This window comes from Bos grunniens, chromosome 4, assembly GCF_055505025.1.
Source record: "Bos grunniens cultivar Pamir isolate PY7600 chromosome 4, Bosgru_T2T1.0, whole genome shotgun sequence".
NCBI lineage: Eukaryota > Metazoa > Chordata > Mammalia > Artiodactyla > Bovidae > Bos > Bos grunniens.
This window is the reverse complement of record NC_141168.1, coordinates 34,317,373-34,333,754: the sequence shown is the minus strand read 5'-3', so window position 1 is coordinate 34,333,754 and position 16,382 is coordinate 34,317,373. Positions and strand designations below refer to the sequence as shown.

Sequence of the window (16,382 nt, the reverse complement as noted above, 5' to 3'; positions counted from 1 at the left end):
TGAATGCGCTAAATGTCATAGAATTGTACACTTAAAAATAGTAAATTTTATGTTACGTAGATTAAATTTAATTTTTAAAGGCAACTGAAAAACTCACCAGAGTAAAGCTAGAAAAATAAAGAATAGATGAAAATTAATTAGATTAGAAATAAGGGAGATATAAGTAATAAAAACAGCTTGAATCAAATGAAAAAGTGAAGAAGACAATGGAAGAATACTGATGGGGTGAAACTAGAAACTTAGAGGTAGTGGAACATAATTTTCTCCCCTGAGAAAATATCAGCTGACTCTATTTTAAGAGCAGAATAAAATTCACAAAACCTTTTCAAGTTTAAAGAGCTTGGGAGTCATGTGCAATCACCCCAATCAGATTAAGGAAATTAGGCAAAAATATGATATTAATAAGGTGGTCAATGCCCTCTATTGGGCAATGAACTAATTGCAGAATTACTGCTTAAAATCCCAATTTTCTGATCCCAAGTTCAGGAACTCTTCTGGACTAAGTTTAAGACAAATGTTTGCTATTTACTAAATTCTCAGCTAGATGCATTTCTGTGATGCATAAGACCAAAATCTCTTTCTTCTTAGGTCTTGGACCTTTCAGCTTTGAGAAAGGAGTTATAAAAGTAAGGAGTGGCGGGGTGGGGGAAGATTCATACCTCAGAGAAAGTACAGTAGCTTTGAGAGCCAAGGCTGCCTTATTCACAGTATCCATGTTACCTATAATTACCAGCAGGCACAAATAAGTACTCTGGTATGTCTAATTATGAATATACAAGTTTTCAAATACTGAGGCTGACCATTTAAGACTTAAAATATGTGGTTAAATAAAAGTCAGACTCTCTGATGTCCCACAAGGACTACTTATCACCATTCAACAACAATCTCTTTATCCTCTGACATTCTCTCCAATGATCTTTTCCTTTTTAAAGGTATCTTCTTTAATTACAAAAGATTTAGTTACTTAGTAATTCTTTTTAAAATTGTAACAGTTATTAAGTTTATTTAAAAGGCCACTTTAACCTAGTGGGCTCAGTCTTACTTTACTCCCTTTTAAACAGAAGATCCCTCCACTGGGGTCTTGGGGAGGAACCTGACCTGTGTCCTTTTTTGAAGCCTCATTTATAGGTGATTCTGAGAGATCCCCTGGGAGAGTATCACGGCATCAAACTCTTTCTTGCTATCAAGAAAAATGAGTTTAGAAAACATTACACAGACTACAGCTTCTCACACCTGTATAAAGGGTGGGGGGAGGGGGGAACGCTGTGATTTAATTAGTAAACTGCCACAGAACTTGAGACTGGCAGCCTTTAAAAGGAGGTATAGTTAATGATATGGATATGACCACAACCAGATGCTGATTCTGCCAATCTCCCGCTGGTGTCAGTAATTTGTACTCAATAATGCACTGTATGAAAAACATTAAGGTCTCCCCAAAACCTATAAAATTTGACAGGATATCACTAGCCCTGAAAGGTAGTTAAGAGTTCAAGGGGTCTGGGATCTCCTGCTAGTCTCTATCTTTTTGAACCTAACCTCTAGGGGAGATCATATTTTCTCAGTAAAATTGGGAAAATACACAAACGGACCTACTCTATGGGTCGTTAAGAAATAAAATGTGCATCGGAAAGCAGCTGGCACAGCGCCTCGTAAGCAACTGTATTCATATTCTTTTTGGCCAAATAGAAAGAAACAAAGAAAAGCTTCTGTGAATTAAACAGTTTTGTATGATAAGAAATTTTTTAAAAAATACAGAGTGATGAACACAAAAAAAATTACAGCTGGAGATTGTCAGTCCATCACTCATTATTTAGATCTAGGGTCACAAATTGTAACATATTGTAGAAACTGTGAGCTTAGCAGCAAACAAGTGGGAAAGAAAGAAAAGAAAAAACAGTACGTCCATCCGTGATACTGAATTCCAATGGGCTGGATAGGTTTAAAAAATAAAAAGTACCTCCAGCTCAGAAGACACTAAAACTTTACAACTAAGCCAAGATCGCCCTCCACAGAGTTCTAATGCAACATCCAACTCCATCCCCGCCCCTTTAGAGCACTCGGCCCGCATTTCCGACCCGAGCTGGAGACCGAGCGCGGGACGCGCGCCCCAGGTGCCAGCCCCAGGCCGGAGCGCCAGGTGCAGGCGCCGCCCCGCCCTCCGCGGAGCCCGGAGACCGGCCGCCGGGCTGGGGATGCCCGCGCGGGGCCGGCGGCCTGGACCCCCGGCCCGCCACGCTCCGGTGCCCCGCTCCTGTCGCGCCCTGCCCCCGGCGGGACGCGCCCCGACCACCCGGGCACGCCCCGGGCCGGCAATCGCGGGGTGAGCGGAAGATGAAGGTGAAGGTGGGTCCCCGGCTCCCCCCAGCCTCCTTGCCTTCGGCCGCGACACGGTCCGCCTCCCCGTCCGTCTCACCGGCCTCCCGCCCGCCTGTCCGCCGCGCGCGCCCGCTTTCCGGCCTCCCTACGGTCAGTCTTGCAGAAGGCCGACGGGAGCCGCTGCCGCCGCCTCCCGCTCGCTCCTCGGCTTCCTCCCGGGTTCCTCCGGCTTCCCCTCACCCCTGCGAGTGGCCAGGAGGAAGCCAGCTCGCCGCTGGGCCGCCTCCCCCACTTCCCCGGCGCAACCAATGGGCCCCCGCCGCTGGCAAGCCGCGCCCGCCCCCTGGCGGTGGAGGACTGAGCTGGCGCCGTGCAGGCCTGAGGAAGGGCCTGAGAGCAAAGGGAGGGGTTCTGCGGCCCCGCCCCCTGTCCGCGCCGGGCTGTCTGGACCTGCCACGTGGGAGCGAAGGGGGCGGCGGCAGTCTGCACTCCAGGACAGGGCAGAAGTGTCACGGCCTCTCCTCGCCCTCCCCCGTCCGCCACCCTCTGCCTTCAGTCACACTTCTATAATCCCCGCCTTAAAGGAAGAAAATTTAAAATAATCAGTCCCATTTTAGAGCTCCATATTCGAGATGATCATTATTTCCTCCTGACTCCTTCCAAACTAGTTCACCTATGGCAAAGATACTACCTGACTGAGCACTAGAACGCTGGTAACCTTAAATGTTGGGCTCAAGGAGAAAGGCAATTCTTGTATTTTGCACCTCACTTTCGTTTAATGTATTTAGCAACATAAAAGAAATGTTTTTCTCCTGTACACACCTTTTCGCACGATCATGTGTTAACTGGGAGGTCAAACCAAAACCTGCAAACGCAAAATTGTTTCATAATTCCTATCCATATTCCAAAATAATAACTATAACCCTTATTAGCAATATTAGGTAGAATATCAGGACAATACATGGTTGTAGAAATTAAATTGCATTAAAGAAATAATAGAGTTTAATCATAGTATTCTACCAAGTCTTAACATACCTGGAAAAATAGAAAATACAGAACTTAAATAATAGCTATGAATTTGGAAGTTTGTGTTCCATGATAGGATGAAGAGAGCCTTCTTTGCTTGCACCTTGCTGGGCCTTTGGGAATGTGTTCTCATTTAATACTCACAACTCAGACTGAAGTTGATAATAGCTGTGTTTTGCTTTAACTGATAAAAAAACCCAAGACTTCAAAGTTAAGTTTAAATCACTTGTTTGAAAATATAAGGGAGTAAGTTGTGAAGTTGGAATTCTAGCCTGGTCCATCTAGCTTCAAACAAATAAGGCACTTCATTTCTTATTATACAAAAATACAACATGTACACACCTTCCCTTGACCCCTAGGTCCCACTGAGAGAATTTCAGTTCAGTTCAGTCACTCAGTTGTGTCTGACTTATTTGCAACCCCATGAACCGCAGCATGCCAGGCCTCCCTGTCCATCACCAACTCCCGGGGTCCACGCAAACCCATTTCTGTCGTGTCGGTGATGCCATCCAACCATCTCATCCTCTGTCATCCCCTTCTCCTCCTGCCCTCAATCTTTCCCAGCATCAGGGTCTTTTCAAATGAGTCAGCTCTCCACATCAGGTGGCCAAAGAGAGAATTTAGAAGCCTCTTGATTAGAGAGGTCAGGCCATATTTGTGAAAAAAAAAAAAAAAACAACTTTTTGCTCCATAATCAAATTGGCCTGTATGGAAAGAACATATGGCATAGTATTATAGCACTACACTTGAAACAATTTCTGGGTTGAACATGTGCTGAATAACCAATGACCATAATATATAGCTTCAAACCCTTCAATAGGTAATGAAATTAATAATAGTGGGTCACAATCGACATTTTGTTATTGATTCACTGAAATAGAATAGAACCAAAAAATCAGAGTTCCTAGCATAACTTGAAAATACATACTGTTTCATGAAATATTTGTACAATATTAAGTGTAGTTGAGTAGATTACAGCATCCTGGGCTACAGTGTAAATTATATTTTTCATACGGATTGCATTGTTTAAAAGTTGGTAAATCATTTCTTTAGCACAGCTGTTAATCAACCATTTTTTTCACCTGCTGTTTTACTTGGCAAGAGGCAGGAAAGCAGGAAAAACAGTCAGGATTAACGATAAAGTTAATAAGACTACAAAAAACTGCAGCTCCGAGAGGCTTAATCCAAACTAACGTTTCTGTGTTACATTATAATAATATATTACATTTAATAATAGGTAATGATAATTCATGGGAGAAGGCAGTGGCACCCCACTCCAGTACTTTTGCCTGGAAAATCCTGTGGATGGAGGAGCCTGGTGGGCTGCAGTTCATGGGGTCGCTAGAGTCGGACACGACTGAGCGACTTCACTTTCACTTTTCACTTTCATGCATTGGAGAAGGAAATGGCAACCTACTCCAGTGTTCTTGCCTGGAGAGTCCCAGGGACGAGGAAGCCTGGTGGGCTGCCGTCTCTGGGGTCGCACAGAGTCGGACACGACTGAAGCAACTTAGCAGTAGCATGATGATTTTTATTTTTAAAGCCAATGTTTATTATGTATTTGCTGTGTTCCAGGCTCTTTCCTAAACTTCATATATATATATATATTTACTCATTTAATCCTCACAATAATCCTATTATACCTAAATCCTAAATACCAAGGAGAAAAGTGCATAACAGGGCCAAGATTCAAACCCCCAATGCCCAAAATTTCAAGCCTCAAAACTCACCCTTGTCTCAACTTGGAAAAGAAAATTCATTCCCTCTTCAGTGGCTTCAAGTTTTTACATAAAACTGTAGCTTATACTGTACAATTTCCCACATAAGAATTACATAATATTGCTACAGGTTAAGCTTGATGCAAAGCCTCAGAATATTAATTGGGCCCATTCTCAAGCAGAACATTTCATTTGGCATCAGTTATCTGTATATGCGGGCCTTCGAGGTGGCTCAGTGGTAAACATTCAGCCTGCCAATGAAGGAATTGCAGGTTCTATCCCTGGATCGGGAAGATCCCTGGAGAAGGAAATGGCAACCCACTCCTTTATTCTTGCCTGGAAAATCCCATGGACAGAGGAGCCTGACGGGTTACAGTCCATGGGGTCACAAAAGAGTCAGACACAAGTTAGTGATTAAACAACAACAATAATCTGTATATGGAGTAGAGATTGCCTGCAAATACAGCAACCAATGATTCCTCCCATTTCTGTAAATTCCTGCCACATTTACCACCAACAGGTAGAGTCTGTGTCCCTCCTCTGGAAACTGGGCTGTCCTGGGACTTGTTTTAACCCACTGAATGCAGCTGAAGTGATGCTGGATAACTTCCGGGCCTTGAAGCTTCCATTATTTTTAGAATCCCATCACCACATAAAGAAACTCAGATCAGGCTACTGAATGAGAAGAAACTCCATGGAGAGAAAGAGAGGCCTGGTTAGGCCCAAACCGTCCAACCACTCAGCTGAGTCAGCAGATGACTGAGGTCATCTGCGTCGTCCAGCCTGAGTGGAGCTTCTCGCTGAGCACACCAAGAGTGACCCCAAACAACAACATGTGGGAGCCACCCCATCCAAACCAGCCAGCCCACATAATCTTGAGAAATCACTGTTTGTTGCTGTTATCAATTGCTAAGTTCCGTGGTAGGGTTTTTTTTTTTTTTTTTTTTTAATGTAGTAATAGGTCACTGAAACATGGAGGGAAAGGTTTGTAAAAAACAAACAAAAAAAATTGAAAATAAACACATACATAAATACAAGCTGACTAGTCCTAGGAGTGGGATTACATTAAAATATTAGAGCATGCTTATATTGGATTGTCACCCCAAACTTGTAGAGGGATAGCCAGAAACTCTACAAGGTTTTAAAGAATATCATGGGTGGGGGAAAAACACAAAGGTAGAATAATAAAAACAAAAAATAATAAAAAGTGTCAAATGCAATACCTATACACTGAGTTAAATACCACACTCTGCTGCTGCTGCTAAGTCACTTCAGTCATGTCTGACTCTGTGCGACCCCATAGACGGCAGCCCACTAGGCTCGCCCGTCCCTGGGGTTCTCCAGGCAAGAACACTAGAGTGGGTTGCCCTTTCCTTCTCCAATGCATGAAAGTGAAAAGTGAAAGTGAAGTAGCTCAGTTGTGTCCAATCCTCAGCGACCCCATGGACTGCAGCCTTCCAGGCTCCTCTGTTCATGGGATTTTCCAGGCAAGAGTATTGGAGTGGGGTGCCATTGCTTTCTCCGAAATACCACACTCAGGTGTGGCTTAAAAAGTGTTGTTCAGAATAGTCACAAAAATGTGCATTTAGAAGTCTCAAACTGAGCTTTCCTGGTGGCTCGGTGGTAAAGAATCCGCCTGCCAATGCAGGAGAAACAGGTCAAGGAGGCTCCCACATGTCAGTTGTTGCTGTCGTTAGTCACAAACACACATACTGAGCCCGTGCTCTAGAGACCGGAAACTGTGACTATTGAGCCCACATGTCGCAGCTACTGGATCCTGAGTGCCCTAGAGCCCATGCTCTGCAACAAGAGAAGCTAGCCGAGGAGAAGCCCACGCACCGCAACTAAGAGCAGCCCCCACTTGCTGCAACTGGAGAAAAGCCCACACAGCAATGGAAACCCAGAACAGCCATACAGAAATATATAACTAAAAACAGAGAAGAGACCCAAACCTCTCAAACTTCCTCCAGCCTACAGGTAAAAGCCACAAGATACGAGTGTTACTCCTCTCATCCCACCAACTCCTTTCCTGCTAAGTGGGACCAGTCATGAGCCAAGTTTACTCCTAGGTGTCTCTGTAAAGAAGACAAATTTCCCGACTTCTCTTTTTCACAGCCTGTGTTGGCCTAGTGAGTGAGATGGACTTTTGCCTAAATGCCTCACCCTAAACTCCCCTCCTTTCCTTTCCTTAGATACATTTACCCTTTTAAGGGTTTTTAAGTGTACAGTCTGGTGATTTAAGTACATTCACACTGTTGTGTAATCAGCACAGTCTTCCACCTCCAGAACTCTTTTCATCTTGAAAAACTGAAACTCTGTACCCATTGAACAATAACTCCACATCCTCCTCTCTCTCTCTGGTCCATTGCAACTCTTCTGCATTCTGTTTCTATGAGTTTGATTACTTTAAAACCTTATATAAGCAAAATAGTATCCTTTTAAAAGCTGGCATGCCCACAGATTTTGTGACACTGCATTCAATACATAGGGCTTCCTTGCTGGTTCAGATGGTAAACCATCTGCCTGCAATGCAGGAGATCCAGGTTCGATTCCTGGATCAGAAAATTCCCCCAGGGAAGGAAATGGCTACCCACTTCAGTATTCTTGCTTGGAGAATCCCGTGGACAGAGGAGCCTGGCGCACTGTCTTCATTTTGTGTAGACAATGTACATGTGATACATAAGAAACACCATCTATACAAAATGAGTGGTTTAATTTACCATGAAACATATGAAAAATACAATGCAATCATTATAACAAATGTATTTTTACATAAAGAAGGACTCCAGTTTTCCATCTATTACTACTTTTCTAGCAACATGTAAGAAAATTACAGATACCACAAAAATTTGAATTTTTTAATGATGTCTTTATTCTACTCCCTAGGAAGTTCTGGTTTGAACTAGATCTTTTAATAGATCTTTCAGTGTGGGAAAATTTGGCACTTCTGTCTTGGTTATAAATCATATTAAATAATATACTGAATATGGTAACCCACATCTAAAAATGTGATGGACTCATGACTGCCAGGAAACCTTCTTTCCCTGAAAGTATGGACAAGTGTGTATTATAAACAATTATTAAGATTATTAGTGGTTCTTCAGAAAAATAGCTTATTTTTCTGTCTTATAAAGTATTACTGGCTAGAAAAATTTCTGACTCAGCATCATAATCTAAAAAATACTTTTTTAAAGTCTAATATGGCAAGGTTACCTATTTGTAATGCCAAGCAAAAATACAGAAGCCAGAAATCAACTTAAACACACACACACATATACACACCCCCCACATATCCTATATGAACATGATACATATGTCTATGAGATATTTTTAAAATATATTAATCAGACCTTGGGAGAAAATAATTTTTTTACAGCCACAGAGAAAATGGAAAAATGTGACTGCACCCCTAACATTCATATAATTCTAAGTAAATGAATGAATAATCCTCACATTAAGTCATCTAAAAACACTTCTAAGTCTCATTAAAAAAAAAAAATGTCCACCAGAAAAATCCTCTGAGAAGAAGGAACTAAATTAATACCGAGCAAATTTTATATTTTCCTAAAACATAATTGCTTCAGTCTGTAACTTCAATCTTTGATTAAGAACCAAATACAAAAATCCTTTAGTCCGAGCATGAAAGGATTCACTGTGACTGTGGTATTTTTATTAAGCTGTAAGATCTCTAGTTACACTAAATTGAAATGCATTGTTTGCTCTGATTTGAGCCAAGCCACAGGAATATGGGTAACAAAATATCAACCAATGATTAGTTTTGCATTAAGACCTGTTCTCTAGTGGATTTAGTGGTCACTAAAGATAATTCAGCAACACTCCAGGAGGCCAAAAATCCCATGTAACTACAGGATGTCTACAAACATACAAGTAGCAAACCAAGCAGAATAAAATGAAACAATACCTACTCCATGCATTGTTGCCATCTTTGTGTGTTCTTTTTGTAGAGGACTCCAAAAGATGAGAGTCCTCATCTTTTGAGATGTTTAGGGAGCATCACCGACTCAGTGAACATGAATTTGAGCAAACTCTAGGAGATAGAGAAGGACAGGGAAGCCTAACATGTTACAGTCCATGGGGTCGCAAAGAGTCGGATATGACTTAGCAACTGAATGACAACACATGCTCTCTTAAATTCGTTGAACTTTCTCCCTAACGTGTACTAATTTCAACATCACCTGTCCAAAGAATAAGTTAGAAACATTAGAATCCCAGACGATGCCACTGACTTTCAAATCCTCCAGCCTATGTGATCTGTGCAAGGCTGTATGTGCCAAATGCCTTTCCTTGTCACACCTGTGACATAGATAGGGAAGGGAATCAATCTACTTACCCAAATGAGCATGATACAAGTTCATGAACTTGATATAATTTTAGGTCATTTTCTATTACAGTTTCTTCAGTCCCGACCCCCTATCCCCTGCCCAAATATGTTACATCTGAGCTATTCTGAACTTGCATCCTGATTAAGTATCAAAGGACATTTATGAGTCCCTAAATTCTTCATTTCTTGCACTTTTATTTTGAAATGTTTCTTGTAGAATTGCTGCAGCCTCAGTGAGGTTTGGTACATATTTTTAAGTGTAATTTATTTACCCAGAGAAGTTCTGCTCAAATATAGCATCTGGTATTTTGTAGAGTTCTATCCAATAGTCAAAATTTCCGTCTCTATTCATGAAGCAAAACCCAGGGAAATTGCTCACTTCACTTTCAAAAGGACAGGAGTGGGGGATTTAACCTTCAGTTTCTATCAGTTCAGTTCAGTTCAGTCACTCAGTTGTGTCTGACTCTTTGCAACCTCATGGACTGCAGCACACCAGTCTTCCCCATCCATCACCAACTCCTGGAGCTTACTCAAACTCATGTCCATTGAGTCAGTGATGCCATCCAACCATCTCATCCTCTGTCATCCCCTTCTCCTCCTGCCTTCAATCTTTCCCAGTATCAGGATCTTTTCCAAGGAGTCAGTTCTTCACGTCAGGTAGCCAAAATATTGCAGTTTCAGCTTCAGCATCAGTCCTTGCAATGAATATTCATGACTGATTTCCTTAGGATTTAGTCTCTGTAGATTCCAAAATAATATCACCTTCCTAAATTCCCTTTCTCCTCTGTATCTCCAGGATACCCCTCCCTGACCCCATCATTGAGATGGGAAAGTTGGGTTGGATTTGAAGTCAGACAGATGAATTTATTAATAGTTGCTGACTCTGTCTGTCACTAGCTGCTAAGTGACCTTAGGCAAGTTGCTTCTTCTGTCCAAGCCAGTTTCTACCCCATAAATGAAAACAATAACAATTCCCTGACAAAGTTTGCATTTTTTTCTTTAGTAATGGAAAACATTTAGTATGGTTTTTAGTATAGGAGATAAAACTCATTTGCCATATATGGTCTCAGAGACTTCTTAAATGCCCCACTGTCCCACTTATCTGACTGCAAAACTTTGAGGAGATATGCTTTTAAGTTCCCAGGGCTTCCCAGGTGCTGCTAATGCAGGAGACATAAGAGGTGCATGTTCGATTCCTGGGTTGGGAAGATCCCCTGGAAAAGGACATGGTAACCCACTCCAGTTTGCTTGCCTGGACAATCCCATGGACAGAGGAGCCTGGCAGGCTACAGCCCATAGGGTCACACAGAGTCAGACACGACTGAAGTGATTCAGCACGCAGCACATGCGCTTATCAGTTCAGACTGCCAATTGTCCTGGAACTTTGCATGACCTTACTTTGGTTCTCTCTGAAACTCTTGGGACCCATCTTTGCGAGCCTCTGTTGTTATTTTTTGTACTACTGCTTCATGTACAGCTTTTCTGACTCATAGGAGATGACACCTTGTGTCTCCTCACCCCCTTGCCACTATTCAACCCAGCAGAACTGTCATCTCTCCATCACCAATGATAGACCTAAGTAGTCAAGCTTATCACAAGTCCATTTACCTTCTTCCAGGAATCCAGAGGCCACGTGGCTTATCATTAACTGTCTGTGCCTCTCTATCTTAACCTAAATTACTTACTCTCTCAAATCCTTAATTCATCTGCCAAATTTTTTCTCTCAGTTCTTTATTGGAGACATAACTTTAACTTATGTCTTATGTAATCACTATTGTACCTGTTCTGCAATCTTGTCCAGTTTTTTGGGTTTTTTTTTTTTTTTTTTTTACTTTTTGGCCACACCTGGCAGCATATGGGATCTTAGTTTCATAACTAGGGATCGAACCCACACCCCCTGTCTTGGAAGGCAGAATCTTAATCACCAAATCAGGGAAGTCTCTGTTTTTTGTTTTGTTTTGATAGAAGAAATTTTTACATATTGAGGTATAAGGAAGTCATTCTGGCTTATACATGTGTTGGCTTGAACTTTATGCTGCCTAGAATAGACTGTCTTCTGTTCTGTTGAACATCCATTGCTCATCTACTGTAACCATTAAAGAAAAGAATGTATTTAAAAATCAAAAGAGAATAACTGCAATTCAGGCATTCAAAATGGAGCCAGGTGCCATTGTGGATGTGAGTTCAGCCATGTTCCTACATCACTGAGAACTTGAATTTTCCAAACTGTATCAAGGACATCACCAGCTGTTCTCAAAATTATATCTGCCAACAGCTGCCAGCTACAACCTTAAGGTCTCAAGGTCTCCCCTTTGTAATCATGCAACTATCTCAGACCCCAACCAATCCTTACTTAATAAGCACTCTTACTTCTTGCCAGCTCCAATTATAACTCTTGTAAGTAACTATAACCTTATGATTTTTGCCTTTACAACTCTCCCTGCTCTCCAATTTGCAGTCTGATGGAACACAATTAAAGTGCTTCTTGAATCTGTATCTCCTGGGCGATAGCTCTCAGTTTGGCTAGAATGAGATACTTTTCTATTCTCATTATAGATTATTTACTGATTATTTCCATCCGCAGTTTGTTCATTTGTTTGTTGTTGTTAAGTTCTATCATATCTCTCTGAAAACCTCTCATACGAGGTGGGTCATTTTCCCTACCAAAGGGCTTAACATATAACATATAATCCATTTCAGAGGCTTCTCATTGGGCATTTTAGTGCATTTCCCAAAGCAAGAATTGAGTATACCCGGTATCAAAATAATGACAAGCAAACAAAAGATTTCCCCAAATATTTTACTGAGTCTCAGAATTAATTTGCTGTATAGGATAACTTTAAGTCTTCTGAGAGATTTTGAATAACTTTTACTTTCAAGACAATATACACTGCCTGGCAAACACTAACCTATTATCTACTGCTATAATTTTATCGTTTCAAGAATGATATGTAAATGGAATCATATGGTATCTAACCTTTTGGAACTGGCTTTTTCACTCAGCTTAGTGCCCTTGAGATTCACCAATTTGTTATCCTTAAGGATAGGTGGATGGCATCACTGACTCGATGGACATGAGTTTGAGCAAGCTCCAGGAGTTGGTGATGGACGGGGAAGTCTGGTGTGCTGCAGTCCTTGGGGTCGCAAAGAGAAAGACACAACTGAGCGACTGAACTAACTAACTAAGGATAGAATAGGTGGGGGCAGAGACACAGGGAGGCCAGTGTGGTTAAAAAAGGACAGTCTGAGGAATCCTTGTGGCAGAAGAAGACTTTTGTTTTGTTTGGATATACAAACCAACACAGATGATCAAATTACATAAACTAAATACACACACAAGGGAGTATCATTAAAATTGGGGAAATCCAAATAAGATCAGGTATCCACATTGATACCCTGGTTTTGACATTGCACTAAGATTTTGTAAGATGTTACCGTTTGATTTTACCAACTGGGAAGAGGGTACACCGGATCTCTCTTTTATTTCTTACTACTCATGTGAATCTAAATAAAAATTTTTAGAATACACATGAGTCATTTATACAGCATTCTTGAAAAATCATGTAATTTGAATGTCAGTTTTTGAAAAAGCTGGAAGAATTTTGCACCTGTCGTTTTAAAGATTTCAAGTAGTACACATTATGTGAGGTGCTTAGGGCAATTTTATCTTTAGCTTCTGAGATAAAAATGGTTCTACTATTATACACAGACATCATGGAGACTAATTCTACAAAGATCCCAAGAGAAAGATGGACATGTTAGTTTCCTAGGGCTGCCCATAACAAAAGACCAAAACCTAGGTGGTTTAACAGCAGAAATTGATTATCTCACAGTTCCAGAGGCTGGAATTCGGAAATCAGGGCCGATAGGGTTGCAATTGCTCTGGAGGATCTAGGGGGAATTCCTTTCTTCTTCCAGCTTCTAGTGGCTTCCTGTATTCCTTGGCTTGTGAATGTATCACTCTAATCAATGTGTCTATGTTCACCTGTCCCTTTCCTTTTCTCTCTGTGTTTTCTCTTCTATGTCTTATAAGGATACTTGTCTTTGGGTTTAGGGCCAAATAATTCAGTATGCTCTTATCTCAAGATCCTTAATTTATTAGGTTGGTGCGAAAGTAATTGTAGTTGGTACAAAAGTCAACCACAATTATGTTTGCACCAATAGCAATTATGTTTGCTATTGCTCTTGCACCAATCTAATAAGACATTTACAAAGGAACTTTTTCCAGGCTTTTCCCAAATAAGTCACCTTCGCAAGTGCAGGGGTTGGTTGGGATGTGGATATATCTTTCAGGAGGGCACCATTCAACCTATGAGCAATAGTTAACTTATCCATTCATTCTTTTAAGAATATTCCTTGAGCTCCTAATAGGAATACAACATTTCCTAGGAAAGATGATCCATGTACCATGGTATCTATGAATAACTTGTAGTCACATTATAGGGAAAACACTTGCCAAAGCTTAACGACAGTAGCTATAAGAAGTGCATAAATACAAGTGAGAAGAGGAGTCAAGTACAAGAGGTTCAAGAAAGCTAGTCCACTGTAAACTGGCATTAGGTAGATTTCTCATGAGCTATATGAAATAAATAAAAATAGCTTAAGTGAGTGAAAGTCACTCAGTCGTGCCCAACTCTCTGCAACCCCATGGACTATACAGTCCGTGGAATTCTCCAGGCCAGAATACTGGAGTGGGTAGCCTTTCCCTTCTCCAGGGGATTTTCCCAACCCAGGGATTGAACCCAGGTCTCCTGCATTTCAGGTGGATTCTTTACCAGCTGAGCCACAAGGGAAGCCCAAAAATACTGGAGTGAGTAGCTTTTCCCTTCTCCAGGGGATCTTCCTGACCCAGGAATTGAACAGGGGTCTCCTGCATTGCAGGCAGATTCTTTACCAACTGAGCTATCAGTGAAGCCCAAATAGCTTAAACTGGGCCTTAAAAGGCAGTGGGCTTCATTTAAGGGTTGAAGAAAAATGTGGGCAAAAGTATCGTGGTGGAAATGACCTCAGTACCCAAATGTAAGTATGAAGGAAGTAAAATTAATGAGGGGAAATGGCTGATATTGAGGCAAGTTTTACATTGAGGTTAGATCCCCAAGGATTGTGAATGTAAAGGAAGTTTATGATAAGGAGAACCATGGATGTTTCTTAAAAGAGGGTGACAATGATTGATTTTATTTGTGAGACTCTGATAGGAAAGTGTCCCAAATGAGAGTAGCTGGGAGCTTTGGCATGACACTCACAAGAAGAGACAAAGTTCTGAGCTTACCTGGCAAAGGTGGGAATAAAGAAACTGAAGGTTATGGAAGATACCCAAGGCAGGCTTTACAGGGGAGCACTCAGGCACACAGAGCCTCTATTAGTCAGGGTTCTCCCAGAAACAGAGCCAATGGGATAATATATGTAACTGGCTCATGCTTTTATGGAGGCTAAGTCCCCAAATCTTCAGGGTGAGCTGGCCAGCTAGGCACCCAGAAGAGCCACTAGCGTAGTTCCGGTCCCAAGGCCAGAAGATTTAAGCCCTGGGCAGAGTCTGAAGGCAAAAAAATGCTGCTTTCCCAGTTTGTAGGCAGTCAAGCAGGATGAAACCTCTTACTCAGTGAAGGGTTAGCCTTTTGTTCTAAACAAACTTCAACCTAGTGGATAAAACCCACTTACATCAGAGAGGGCAATTTGCTTTACTCCTGTCTACAGATTACAATGGGGCTTCCTGGGTGGTGTAGTGATAAAGACTTGAAAGAGACACTAGAGACATGGGTTGTATTCCTAGGTTAGAAGGATCCCCCGGAGAAGGAAATGGCAACTCACTCCAATATTCTTGCCTGGAAAATTCCATGGAAAGAGGAGCCTCATAAGCTATAATCCATGGGGCTGCGAAGAGTCAGACACGACTGAGCACATACACACAGAGATCTGAATGTTAATTTCTTTTTCTTTTTGGCTGGCTTGGCTTTCCATTATGGAGAGAGGGTGTTTCTCTAGTTGCAGTGTATGGGCTTACTTGCCTCGTGACATGTGGGCTCTTGGGCTTCCCTGGTGGCTCGCTGGTAAAGAATCTGCCTGCCAATGCAGGAGACACAAGTTCAATCCCTGGGTCAGGAAGACCCCTGGAGAAGGAAATGGCAACCCACTCAAGTATGCTTGCCTGGACTGTCCCATGGACAGAGGAGCCTGGCGGGCTATAGTCCAGGGGGTCACAAAAAAGTCAGACACGACTTAGATACAAAATAAAAACACAATGTTGGATCTTAGTTCCTCGACCAGGGATTGAAATGGTGTTCCCACATGGGACAACTGGACCACCAGGGAAATCCCTTAAATACTAATTTCATCCTAAGACAGTTTCATGCTAACACCCAGAATAATGTTTCATCAAATATCTGGGCACCGAAATGACCCAGTCAAATTGATATACTCAATATATAGGACTAACCATCATAGGGCCCCACAGTCACAAGGACCCTGCTTGCAATTTAATGCTCTGTGGTCACTGTCTTTAAATTCTTAACAATTTTATCTTCGACTCTGTGTTTTGTAAGTGAAATCTGATGGGGCAAGGAAGCAAGTTTTGGATGTTTGGAGCCACTGTTCACTTGTAATACCACCCACGTCCCCAAGCCTCCTTCTTGCCCCAGAGTGGGTTTTCTACCACCAGACTCACCCCTACCCTTGGCATCCTAGGCTGTGCCTAACTTTCTCACCCTGTCCTGGCAAAGTGATCACTACTCCCTCTGCCCCAGTGGGGCCTCCTGTTGGCACAGAGAGCATTATAGATGCATATGCGTGCTCCACCGCATCTCACAGAGGGCCTGGAGGCCCAGCCTCTAGCTGGCAGGGGCATGGTGTTTTCAGTGGGCAACCCCACTGGAGCAAGCTCTCTCGTTCCTCCAATCCAGGCCCTAAGCGTGTCCTGGCACAGAGGCTACAATCCCATGGGTCATCATCCACTGGGGATTTGGGCAGAGGGCTTCCCTCATCTC

General features: G+C 42.1%; 1 protein-coding gene and 1 pseudogene across 2 annotated transcripts in view; one reads left to right on the top strand and one right to left on the bottom strand.

The window, feature by feature from the left end:
* Positions 1-2,566, bottom strand: part of FAM3C (FAM3 metabolism regulating signaling molecule C) — a 54,119-nt gene extending 51,553 nt beyond the window's left edge. Inside the window, exon 1 of one of the 2 annotated variants that reach the window (XM_086395893.1) lies at positions 2,375-2,566. The gene's annotated coding sequence lies outside the window, so the exon portion shown is untranslated. The remainder of the gene's footprint in view (positions 1-2,374) is intronic. The other variant, XM_086395894.1, reaches the window with a different exon arrangement.
* LOC147373919 (uncharacterized) lies at positions 1,910-3,147 on the top strand (annotated as a pseudogene).
* The last annotated feature ends 13,235 nt before the right edge of the window (positions 3,148-16,382 follow it).